Here is a 13,750-nt window from a genome sequence, read left to right as displayed (position 1 = left end):
GAGCCAATGTAGCTGGTTGAGTGCGCCAGATGCTGAAGATCTTTTGGGGAGATTAAGTACAAGCCTCGCTGCAGCGTTATGAACTCGTTGCATCGACTTAATACTTCCCTTAGTGCCTCCAGGATATAGTATATTTCCATAATCCAGTTGGGAAGTGATGAGAGCATGTACAATGGTCTTTCGGGATGTAGTAGGAATTAGATCTAAAAATGTTCTAAGAGTCTTGAGGGTGCCAAAGCACTTCTCAGCCGTTTTACTGATTTGGTCTTCGAAAGAGAGTTTCGAGTTTAATCAAACTCCTAAGTTCTTCACTTTTTGTTTCGGTACAGGTGATTCACCCAAGGCTGCTGGCCACCAGGCGGACATCCATACAGAAGGACTTTTACCTACTAACAGCAGTTCGGTTTTGTTGGCATTCAATTTTAGACAGCTGTTCATCATCCACGTGGTGACATCTGCTAGGCAGGATTTGAAAAGTTCTGCTGAGACAGGATTTGGTTCAGATAAGTTCAAAATGATTTGAGTGTAGTTGGCAGATGACACCCCTTGAACACGGTATTTTGTAATGATATCTGCAAGCGGTCTCATATAAAATGAAAAAATGTAGGGCTCAGGATTGAGCCAAGGGGGATTCTTCTAGTTAAGCTGAAGTTTTCAGAAACATTTGATTTTAAGGTGACTTGAAAAGAACGATCCTGGAGTAAGGATATGAGACATTTGAGCAATTTCCGCCTATCCCACACTCTTGGAGCATGTGAATACGGATCTTGTGGGATACTGTGTCAAAGGCAGCGCTTAGGTCAAGTAATATGAGGGCAGAGGTTTGGCCTTTAACAGCGTTCTGTCTGAGGACTTCCTCCAATAGGAGGAGGGCAAACTCAGTAGAGTATTGCGTGCTATAGCCAGATTGAGATGGATGCAATATGTCCTTCGATTCCATGCAGTCAGTTAGGCAATTGTTAACATGTTTCTTGATTATTTTCACCCAGAAAGGTAGAAGGGAGATTAGTCTGAGATTTTCTAAAATAGAGGGGTCCAGAGAGATATTTTTCTTAATAGGAATTACCATAGCATGTTTCCTTGACTTAGGCACTGAACATAGGTTAATTGATTTTGTGATGAGTTCACGTAAATGAGGAAGAATAGCATTCATCCCTAGACGTTGTATTTTAGGTGGGGACTGGTCAAGGAGGGAGCACTATTTGATGGATGAGAAGAGAGAGTTCAATTCATCAATGGATGGGATGCCGGGTTTGACCAGGTCACCTGGTTGTTCTCTAATTAATGGGTTATTAGACTTTTGTACTTTCTCAGAAGTGTTCATAGATTTTAGAAACTTTGTCTGAGAAGAAAGTACTTATGCTATAACACATTTCTGAGGAGGACGTGGCATTAGAAGAGACTCATTCAGGGGATGTAAGCATTTTTAATAAAGAAAACAGTTCTTTAGTGGGGTTACTGGCTGAGTCAATTTTCTGACCATAATATTCTTTATGTGTTGCTCTGATGAGCTTGTGATATTGTTTCAGGGCTTCCTTAAGATGGGTGTGACTAGTTGTATTATGTTCTTTCCTCCATTCACGTTGAAGACGTTTATAGAGTTTTTTTGTAGTTGCTAGTTGGAAGGAGAGAATCTAAAGTTGCATATTGAAGATAGGGTCTTGATATTATCAATCGCCCTGGTTAGCCATGATTCAAAGTTGCAGGTAGCGAGATTCATATCATCTTCCATTTCAATTTCTGGATCACTGGCTAGCCGAGCGGTAGTAAAATGAGCGGTAGTAAAATACTCAGGAGTGACTCTGGCCCATTACATTAATAGTATAGAGAAAGCCGCATGGATCGAGGGGAAGATACTGAGAGGGAGAAAAAAAGAACCAGAAAATGGTTGGTCCAGGGAAATCTGATAGGATCAGTGGTCTGAATAGAGGAGTCGGTAGAAAAATTAGGATCAAGTGTATGGCCTTTTTTTCATGGGTGGCATTAGCTACTAATTGGGATAGCGGTAGAGTTTCAAGCTCTCTAATTAGAGAAATGGCTACATGACAGCCTACCGATCCTAAGTGCAGTTTTAGGTCTCCATGTACTATCAGTTTGTTGTGCCGCAGGGCTAGATTAGAGAAGGTATATTGGATTTAAAATTAGCGGCTGGTCCAGGGGGGATGATAAATCAGGAATCCAACTAAGGAGGAATTGCTAGATAAATTTATGGAAAATTGTGCTGCTTCACAATCGGATATTGATCCCTTTTAGAGTGCAGTTTCATGAGAGTTTATAAATCACCGCAATGCCTCCCCCCCTCTGAAAAGGGTGGTTGCATCTCGTGATCCCACAGCAGGGAGGTTAGGCGTTGAGAATGTCAGGCATGGAAATCTCATAAAGCCAAGTTTCAGTAAGAAAGAGTACATCAGGGGCCCGTTCACTCAGCATGGTAAAAATCTCTTGTTTGTGTTCAGGTAAAGAGCGACAGTTCAACATTATGCCTTTAAAATACTTAATCTCCGGTAGAGGCAAGATGGCGGTTGCCGGCTCAGACGTGTGGGCTGGCTGCTCCTGTCCTCCCACACCTGTGAGGCTATACCGGCGATATTTGGCAAATTGGGAGAGGATCAGAGTGGAAAATCGTGGGAAATAATGCTCACAGCGACGTCCTGAGTTCAATTCTCGGAGGGACGGCAGGGACGGCATGTTTAATCTTTTGGCGGCATTCTATCTACTCTGCAAAACACAAACTGGATACATTGTTGCTGGACTCGGGGCTGCCACGAGAGGCCGGGCCTGGACGCCGAGTCAAGCGGGAGTGTGGGCCGAGACTGCGGCAGGCAAACTGATTGGTGAAACTACTGGAGCCCTGTGTATACGGAATTCTGTGGGCTCCTTCAGAACGTGGAGAATGCCTCCCAAGGGAGGCAGAGGGAAAGCCAGTGTCCCACCCAACTCGTACTCTGCTGCCGCTGCCGCTTTTGCTACCGCGGCGGCCACTGGTGGTACTACCGGGACTGTAGAGAAAACTCTGGAGCCGCCGAGCGTCAAGAAACTGGCCAAAACTAACGGTAAATCAAGTAAAGGTGAGAGCGGAGGCATTCTCAACACTGTGGACTTGGCTAGCTCCGCGAAAGATACGATCCCGCAATTGTTTGCAATGGGGAAAGGTGGGAAGAAAGTGGAGAGCTGGGGAGCCCAGGACCACCCTATAGATAAGATACAAGGAGCATTGGGTAATGAAGGGGTTGGGCAACCCACTGGACATTTGGCAGATATGATGGGCGCAATTGAAGCTCAACAGGTCAATAGTGAGGTAATCCCTTAGGAATGAGCAACGGAGATGGCGAACCCCCGGAACGCAGTACCCAAGCTAGTGAATTAGCTGTAAATCATAAAGCTTACATGGATGATAATCTGCCGGCTGGAAGTATGATTCAATTGGCTAGTACAAGTGGGGCCCTTGCTGGAACAGACTCGATCAGCATAGAGTCACTAGAGAAGGAGGCTGAATTGGTTGATCTTGTAGAGAAGTTTTTTTCATTATCAGACCACTCGGGCCACTCGGACATACCCGGTGACGACAGAAGGAAGCAAAATGCTTCATGTATGGAGCAAAATGATGATGAGCTGACTGACTATAGTACGCTACTTTCTGAGGACATGGGAGGTGAGTCGTCGGAGGGCAGCCCACAGACAATGCGAAAGAAAAGGATCTTGACAGAGGGGTCTCATATTTATGCTAACTCCCAGGTCCCGGTACGTAAGCTAACTGCCCATCCTCCAGATGAAGCAGACTCCAATGTAACCCAAAGAACGCTAGAGGCATCGGAAGAGTCAATTGAAGACGAATCCCTGAGCCTCATATATAGAACAATTATGACTAACAGGGAGGAAACGTGGTCTGAAAGTTTGAGGACACAGAATGTTTGTCGCAAACTGCAAAATTCAGTGCGGCGGATCGGCAAAACATGTTCTGAGTTCACTGGAAGAATTACCGAGGCAGGAGCGCGCATTTCGCAGTTGGAGGATGAATTAGCCTCGCAGAAGACAGTGAATGAGACTTTGCGTGCAGGAAAGGACGATTTATTATGGAAACTGGCTTACTTGGAGAATAGGGCTATGAGGAATTATCTGAGAGTCCTTCAAATTCCCGAGGGAATTGAAGGCCAAGACCCTCGTAAATGTATTATCGAGCTGTTTACTGAGTCATTCCCAGAATTAACCCAATGGGACTGGCAGAGAGAGGTGCAGAGAGCTCACCAATTCCCTTTCTCTGTCCGGGCTCGACCACGGCAGGGGGCAGAGGCAGGTAAACCCCAGGCTATTCTGATACCATTCAACAACTTTTTGGCACGGTAAGCTGTCTCTGATCTGGCCCGCCACGACAGGAAAAAAGCTGGCAAGGGTGTTGAATTTTTTGTTAGGCCTGACTACTGCCACCAGACGGTAGAGAAGCGGTGGCAACTACGCCAACTTATTGCACCATTTCAGTCTAAGGGGGCCCAGGCATTCCTATTACAACCAGCTAAGCTTAAAATCATCTACAAAGGGAATACTAGGTTTTTTACCTCCGAAATTCTGGCAAATGAGTGTTTGCAAACTCTTAAAGGAGGATAACAATGATGTAATAAATTACTTTATTAGCTTGAGTTATGCATCTGTTTAAGTATCGTTTCACTCTGATCACCAAAGTTTAAGCTCCCACAGTAGGGTGTGCTATAGGTAAGGGGAATATGACTTATTGTTCTGCCTGGTTCATTGATGTATAAGTTATAGATCCCTATTGCATTTCTGGTATGTTAGGATTTACTACTGGGGGGAGCTCACGGGGTGGGTGGGGTACAATGGGTGTAGGGAGCATGCCATCGCAAGGACCGACAGTCCTAAAGCCTTGAGGTGGGGGTGGACGGTGGAGTGGCAAGAGGAGGGAGGGGGGTGGGGGGAGGTTGGCGGGGGGTGGCAGGGGCCTAAGCAAAAGAAAAAGGAAGCTTCATGGCAGCAAAGAAATGCTTAAAAAAATAAAAAGATGTTTGTTTAGGTTTTTTGGTCAGGTAATCTGGAAAATATGGCAAACGTAGGCCTCCGATTATGCACACTGAATTTGTGCGGCTTAAATAACTACAATAAAAGGCAAAGGATCTCCAGAGAGTTGCGGATGGTTCAGCCCGATGTGGTGTGTCTGCAGGAGACACATATCCCATGGGCTAAACGTAAGGTATTAGAAGAATTAGGCTATACGGTATTAGTAGCCTCAAGGCAGTCAAGTATGATAAGAGGGGTGGCGTTATTGGCAAGATCTTATATTCAAACCTATGGGTGCACCTTGGCTGATAATCTGGGACACTGGGCAATCGTGGAATGTAGGGTAGGGGGTGTGGCATTTACTCTTTGTACTGTTTACTGGTCTAATTTGGATGAATCCTTAATAGTGGAATATCTGAATGGGGAGCTTGCTACATGGCCCAACCCTCTATTTCTTTGTGGGGACTTTAATATACATTTGACCAGGGAAGACTTTCAAAATGGGGGACGTAACTATAAGGGTAGGAAACCTCGGTTTAATAAGGCCTTATTTCAATTATTAATGGATCATGGCTTATTGGATGTTTGGAGCAGCCTGCATAGACAAAACCCAGGTTTTACATTTTACTTGCACCCTCATAATCGGCATGTTAGGCTTAATTATTGCTTTGCACCGCCTGCAGTGTTTACTGGACTGAAAATTAGTATATATCCAAAGGTGACCTCGAATCACGCACCATTGTTAGTTGAAATCCGGATGATTGTTAGAAGTGCACCCCCCTAGAATGTATAAATTTGACAGGAAGTATTTGTTGGTTGAAAATATGTTGAGCATATCAGGCTGTGGATAAAGGATTTTTTTCAAATTAATGGACACATTTAAAGCGGGATTCAGAGGGGAAACGCAGAGTTTTGGGTTTTTAAAATGCAAAATGGCGAAACAGGCATTGCAGGCCCTTTATGATTATCTTAAGAATGCCGAGGAGGAACTAGTCACTGCTTTAGCTGCAGGAGATAATACCACTGTACTTCTGAATAACCTAGCTAGATGTAAGGCCAAAATTAACCTTGAGTGGAGTAAGGAGATCGCCATAAAACCCCAAACTTATAGAAAGGAATGTTATGAGTATGGCGAATCCACGGGGTGATGTCTAGCTCAGAAATTGCGAACCAAAGAGTCCGAACAAAGAATTAAGGGGATTCAAAATAAGGCGGGCGTAATCGTATCTGATTACCAGGAAATTCTTAAAGTATTTCATGATTTTTACTCTGAATTATATACTGAGAGTCAGGAAGGGGATCTGTCTCTAATTGATATGGGACTACCAGCTGCTTTATGGGGCTAGCTAGAGCAAACCGATGTCAAAAGAGTTGAGGAGCCAATTTCAATGTAGGAATTAGAGCAGACTATTAGCTCATTGGCAGCAGGGAAAGCTGCAGGACCTGACAGGCTCCCTTTGGAAGTATTCAAAACTTTTTTTCATGAAATTAAAAACTATATGCTTACAGTGTATCAAATTGCGCAAAAAGGAGGGATTCCACGAACCTGGTCTGAGGCTAATATCTGTGTGTTTAAGAAAAAGGGGAAACCATCGGAACTACCTGGGTCATACCGCCCAATCTCTCTCCTCAATGCTGACGGTAAAATCTATGCGAAAATATTGGCCACGCATTTGGCAAAAATTATACTATCTATAGTTTCGCTAAAACAGCATGGCTTTATACCTGGGAGAGGGAGGGTTGATCACGTGCGTAGAGTAATAACCCTCTTTGATATAGCACAGGTTGAATCCTGTGAACTAGGCTTGATATTACTTGATGCCGAAAAGGCGTTGGACCGGGTTTCGTGGAATTTACTTTGGCGGGGACTGCAACAAATGGGCCTCGGACAAGGTTATATACGGGCCCTAAAGGCCCTTTATCATCTTCCGTCAACTAAAATCTGTTCAATGGGATATTATTTTCAGGCCATCACGATCTCCATTGGTACCTGATAGGGATGTCCCGGTTCACCACTTTTATTTGCGTTATATATTAATCCCTTTATTCTTATGTTAGAACAAAGTAGAAAGATCTTGCCCTGCATAGTTCAACAAGAACATTAATCTGTACTGGCCGACGCTGACGATATGGCAATTGTCACCTCTAATCCTAGGCTTGCTATACGTGAAATAGAATCTCTAGCGCAGACGTTCGAGGCAGCCTTGGGGTATAAACTTAATTATGCAAAAACCCAAATATTATGTACAAATCATGTAATGGACGGGGATGTTAGGTGTGTTAAGGAAGCCACTTACCTGGGTATCAAGATTCGCACCTCTGTTCAAGAGATCATTGAGGTTAACTGTGGTGATATCATCTATGGAGTGAGTAGATCATTCGAAAGGTGGGAGAATCCCCATCTGTCATTATTAGGCATAGCAAATGTGCTGAAAATGAATGTCTTACCCCGTGTCATGTATTTTTTCAGGGCTGTAACACTGGAGGTGCCCCAGAGACAAATTCAATCACTTTGCTCTAGATGTATGAGGGCCCCGGGGAGACCTCGTAGAACGGCTAGATATATGACTCTCTCTCGAGAAAGGGGAGGATGGTCTATACCAGATTTTGCTTTGTATTACTACTCATGTATTTTGGTAAATGTTTGTTTATTACTTACTAGAGAGGATGTTAGTAACCTAGCCGAAGCCCCCTCAATATACCAGATGATTCTAGGGTCAGAGGTAAAGCATTACCTTTTTAATAGCGTGGATGGTAGCTATTTTAAAAGAACACACTTTAAGGTATTTAATGCTTTGTCTAAAGTATGGAATACTGTACAAAAGAGCGCTGAGATCCCGGCACTCTCCATGTATACCCCTATTAACTCTGTTGGAGTATTCCCCTCGATTTTTTGTGATCAGGTGGGAATGGGTTGGAGAAGGAGGGGGATCACCCGACTAGGGAATCTATATCAAGATGATGGGCGAGTTTATACATTTGCTGAGCTGGTGGATAAATTCCATCTACCCTCTTCGCACTTTTTTAAGTATTTGCAAATTAGGGATTTTCTGGCGAAACACTCAATCTGTATTACGAAGGTTAAAATTGTAGAATCTATAAAACGACATGATGAGATTGGGGTTATCTATAAAGTATTGCTAGAGGGTAGATCGGATGACCTAGAAAAGTATAACTCGAAATGGAGAACTTGGTTGGGGAACCCTGGAATTTTATTGGAAAAATCTATCGACCTGGCAAGAAGGATTTTGTGCTAAGCCAATCTTAAAAGCCAACATTATAAAATGATATTCAATCTATATCATACCCCAATAAAAATTATGAAGTGGGGGGGTCAGCATGATGGGAGGTGTTTTTGTTGTGGTAAAGACAGTGGTGATATTGTCCATGTTTTTTTTGCATGTGAGGTACTGGACCCTTTGAATCTATAGAGAAGTTTTTGACAGAAATAACTGGTGATGGGGTTAAAATCTCTCAATCTATGATGTTGCTTGGTATAGGGGAGGAGGTTAGGGAGCGGCAGCCATTATATAAGCACTGGTATTTAATTTTTATGGCCACGGCCGTTGCTCGGTTGACAATTGCATCTTTGTGGTTGCAGCAAGAGGCCCCATATTTTGAGCTGCGGCGGGTTAAGTTCCTTAACGTTTATAATTTGGAATATAGTTTATATGCTGTAAAGGGATTTAGGAAGAGGAAATTAGGATAATTGATATGGGGGGCGGTGAGGGAGTATATGGCTGGGTAAATTATTTTATCATGTACAATATAGGGGACATTATGTTTAAGTTTAATTGCAAACCAAGGATATTGGTTAGAACTTGGGGCCAAAATTGTTATAGTGATGTTTGTTTTATATCAGTCTTATTGGTTGTTTCATTATGTCTGTTTGTTATATTTTTGCTGCTATGGAATTTTAATAAAACACTAATAAAAAAAAATAATAAAAAAAATACTTAATCCTCAATCAATTAATCAATCAATCAGGGATTTGTGAGGCGTGCTACTCTAACATGAGGGTCTCAATGCGCTGGGGGGGGGGGGGAGGTCGTGCAGCCGTGCAGCTCCAAATCAGCCAAAGAGCCAGGTCTTGATGCTTTTCCTGAAGGTGTGCAGAGTAGGGGAACGTTTGATGTTATTTATGCTCTTAAACTGATTCATTAATCCTACTTGGATTGAATAGAAAAGATGCAGTATTTACACTGCACGTTGTCCTCCCCTACTTGTAGGGAGACGATACATTCCTTATGCATCGGGGGCGAGGTCCTTAAGGCGGCTGGAAGAGAATTGTCTCTGTTGGCAGTTAAAATGGGCAGGTGGACTGGCTGCTGGCCTCGGGCACAGACGGGCTTACCTTTTGCGTGCCTTCGGCCATATTAAAATAGGTCTCGTGAGGAAAGGGGAACGCAGAGGCCGGACACCTCCTTGTCTCTCACAACGTCAGGAAAGCTAGTCCCCTGCACGTCTCCAAGAGATAGGGGCTCACTGAAAATGGAGCCACACAAATAAAAACGTTAAAAGGAGGGGAGTCAGGCACCTCCCAGCACAGTAAATGCTACAAGGAAAAAAAAAGGGGCAGCAGTTAAAAACACATGGGAGCCAGTCACCTCCCACACCCAGGAAGTGTTACAAGGAAAAGAAACTGAGTGAGACCATTTGCACACAGGTGGGTATGCACAAACACTCCCGAAAGAGTGGAATAAACAGTGAGACACGAGTGGCATCACACTGGCAGCAAGAGACCTAGGGGCATATCAGCAACACCCGGCGATAAATATCGCTCAGCGCTCTTAGCGTGAGGATAATTATCGCCGGGTAACGTGGATTTTTATCGAAGAAATCCTCACGCTAACTACCTAACGTGAGATTATCGCTGGAAACCCAGCGATAATCTCACGCAATGTGGCGTTAGCTTGCTGATAGGGACTCACAAACTTAGCCATGATATCCACCTTCCATAGGATATCATGGCTAAGTCAGTCCTGATGCAGGCGTAAGGAAAGTAGCGATAACAGGGGTTATCGCTACTTTTCCTGACGCCATGCTTCATAGCGTGGGGCTTGATGATAGTAGAAATGTCGCTTAGCGACATTTCTCCTGTCATGTTAGGTCAGGAACGCCCACTTTGCATCTCATTAGAGATGCAACGCTGTGCGTTAGGAATCCTGACGCTAAAGCAAGGTTTCACGCGTGGCCTTGCTAATTAGGCGATACAATTATCACCAATTTTCGGCCGAAAACGGCCGCAAAAGCGGCGATAATTTTTTATCGCCTGCTTTTAAATATGCCCCCTAGTGCCATAGTAGTGCCATAGTAGAAACATGCGCAATGGGAAGTTTGCTACTGTCGTACATGGGGCACTACACAAACCTTTCGAACTGGCCGCAGCCATTCAACTTCTTCCTCATTTATGAATAAAACTAAGCTCCACACAAGCACATATTCATAAAAGGGGGTATTTTATTCTCCAATGTTAGCTTAATCGACACATTTTGGGGCATATTATCAACGGCCAGCGATAATTATCGCTGGCCGTTCATAGCGACAGAAAAATTATCGCCAGCTATCGCTGAATATTATCGCCATGATAACGCTATATTTACAACGCATAGCGCTATGGCGATAATATTTCAGCGATAGCGGTGTTTTCAATGGAACATCGCTGGTTTTCCAGCGATGTTCCATTGAAAACAGTGATAACATTGCTGATAGGACCCTGTGGTCCTATCAGCATAATCCATATCCTATTAAAAGTATGCCTTAGTCAGGAATTTAACAGGTGTTAAATTCCTGAGTTAAGGCTGAGGTAGCGCGATTTGATTTTTTTTATCGCTGCACCTCCTTGTTAATATCGCGAAGCTGCCTTCACGATATTAACATGTGTTGTTTTCACAGCCACGCCTCTTTTGCATCTCATTAGCGATGCGAGGCGAGGCTGTGAAAAAACGGGCTCTACATCAAGGAAACACGCGCTAGCGTGTCCTTGATGATATTGCGATAAAATTATCGCCGCTTTTCGGCCGAAAACGGCCGCAAAAGCGGCGATAATTTTTTATCACCTCGTTGTTAATATGCCCCTTTGTATCCAAAACTTGCTTCTAGGATTTCTCGTCTTCGTGCAGAACATAAAAGAAGACCTATTTTCCAGGTCTGCAATGTAAAGCCATGGCCTTTGGAACGACATTTCTGGACATCCCGTGCCAACCTTTTTCATTACTAATCCAAGCCGTTTGTTCCATTAACGCTTGTTCAAACATGCCCGAATTAATGAAAAGGAAAATAAAACGCCTGAAAGGCATTTGATATGGGAGTTGCCAGAAAGGAAAAGGCCAAAAGCGGCTGGAACAAGAGTATTAGCAGCTGAGTTAGCAAATCTTTCCCTTCAATTTAGTAACACGAATAGGCGAAGAAACGTACTAAATGACAATTTATGTGTTATCCAATAAACAAGTGACCTACAATGTGTTAGAATCATGTTGTGTGTGTGATTTGTATCGGTCTCTGCATTTTTAATTAATAAAAAGGACGTATTGCACATGGGCACTGGCTTGAAAAAAACGCCAAGAAAGCAAACTATAAACCACAGGAACTACATTATTTGTAGGGTCAATTTACTTACATTTGGAAAGACCCACATGTGCATTGCTCAATTGTGTTGCAAACTTGGGCAAACTCTGGTATGCATGGACGATAGTTTTTCAAACCCAGAGGACAATTTTTGAGTTGGGCCTATCCTAACGGATGCTATCACCTGGTGTGATTTTCTACATATATTTCATGACCCAGGGCTTATAACTGTGTCAGTCTACTTGGGTTATTGATTGCTAGCAATTTTAGACATCCACGCATGATTCAAACTCCGTGCTTAATTCGTCAAAAATATAATGGGCATATCATCAAGGACTGGCGATAATTATCGCTAAGCGCACTTAGCGCTAGGATAATTATCGCCGGCTAACGTGGATTTTTATCGCTGAAATAGCGTGCTAATAGCAACGCTTACCTCAAAAGCGATAAAAATCCTAGCGCTAACTGCCAAACCTGAGATTATCGCTGGAAACCCAGCGATAATCTCAACAAAATTGGCATTAGCTTGATGATAGGGCCTCACATACTTAGCCATGATATCCACCTTCCATAGGATATCATGGCTAAGTCAGTCCTGAAGCAGGCGTAAGGAAAGTTGCGATAACAGGGGTTATCACCACTTTTCTTGCCGCTATGCTTCATAGTGTGGGGCTTGATGAGAGGAGAAATGTCGCTTAGCGACATTTCTCAGGTCATGTCAGGTCAGGAACGCCACTTTGCATCTCATTAGAGATGCAAAGCTGGGCGTTAAGAATCCGGGCACTAATGCAAGGTTTCACGCGATAGCGTGACCTTGCTAATTAGGCTATAAAATTATCGCCGCTTTTCGCCCGTAAACGGATGCAAAAGCAGCGATAATTTTATATCGCCTCGTTGCTGATATGCCCCCTAAGAGCCTTATTTATGAAGTCCTTCATCACTTTTGCGCAGCCATTGCGTCACTTTTAGTGAAGCAGCGGCGGCATAAATAACGCGCCATGTTGTGCCATATTTATGAAGTGACGCAAAAAGGCAGATGCCTCACTTTGTAAACCCCTGCGCTACATTATACCTGCGTCAGGTATAATGTATGCAGGTTGGGCGTTCCCCAACAAGAAAGGGTCGTAGGAGTGGAGCAGCGAAATCTTGCCGCATGTGAAAGGAACATTGCTGGAGTTGTGTCACGCTTCCGACACAACTCCAGCAATGCGCCACTTTTGCACCAGTATATACGTCAGTAATACTGACGTATCTGTCATTTCTTGCGACATGATGTGTCATACTGTGAATATGACGCATCATTGGTGTCGCAAGAAGGGTGCACTGAGAAGTTGTGCATCGCTGCTTTCACGCAGCGATGCGTCATTTCTCATAAATGAGGCTCTACGTGTCAGTGCCCTGGTCAGGAGGCCACCGCAGCTGCACCACCCGTTGCCTCTACCAGAGCTGCCAATGACAGCACCAACACGCTACTGATCAGCACACTCTTAAAAGTGTGACAGTTCCAGGCCCCAAAAGCTATAAAAAGGTACTCGGTTGTAGATGTTAGTTATTTTTTATTGTATATTGAATTAATAAACAGCTTTTGTTCTCATGTTTAAATTCGACTGATAATGCCACCCTGTGCAGACTGTAATTAGAACAGGTGCTGACAATTAAGTGCTGGTACTGAGCACCAGAAACCACAGCTCAAATTAAGCACTGGCCAAACTATGCTTCAATTGCTCTAGAAAGACTTTGCAGAAACTCCGCCTTAATCTTCTGACTATTTACAAAGTCACCAAGATAAATTTGGAGACACGTCTTTTCAAAGTAGCAGTAAAGTGGAAAAGGCTTCTCCTGGCTCTTTTCTCACTCAATCAGAAATTCAGGAAAAAACTAAAATACCTGATTATTTTCCATGTAAGCATAGCGGTATAAGGATTGTCATTTCCTCTTCCCACCAAGGAATCTAGGCATATGTGCACTCCCATACAGTCTTTAGCATAACCTAAAAGGAGTAAGTTCACAGTGCCTGGAACCAGTTGGAGGCAGATTGTGGTGATAGTCACTGGGTCCTCCTAGTTTAAGTCGACTTTCCAAACCCCTTGCATATATCTACCAGAGATGAGCAAGCTTGTAGTGGGTCTGTTAAAGAGACAAGCACATATGCAGATTGTGCAGGTTAGAATAGGTC

The sequence above is a fragment of the Triturus cristatus genome, chromosome 2_2, assembly GCF_964204655.1.
Source record: "Triturus cristatus chromosome 2_2, aTriCri1.1, whole genome shotgun sequence".
Classification (NCBI taxonomy): domain Eukaryota; kingdom Metazoa; phylum Chordata; class Amphibia; order Caudata; family Salamandridae; genus Triturus; species Triturus cristatus.
This window is presented reverse-complemented; position numbering follows the sequence as displayed.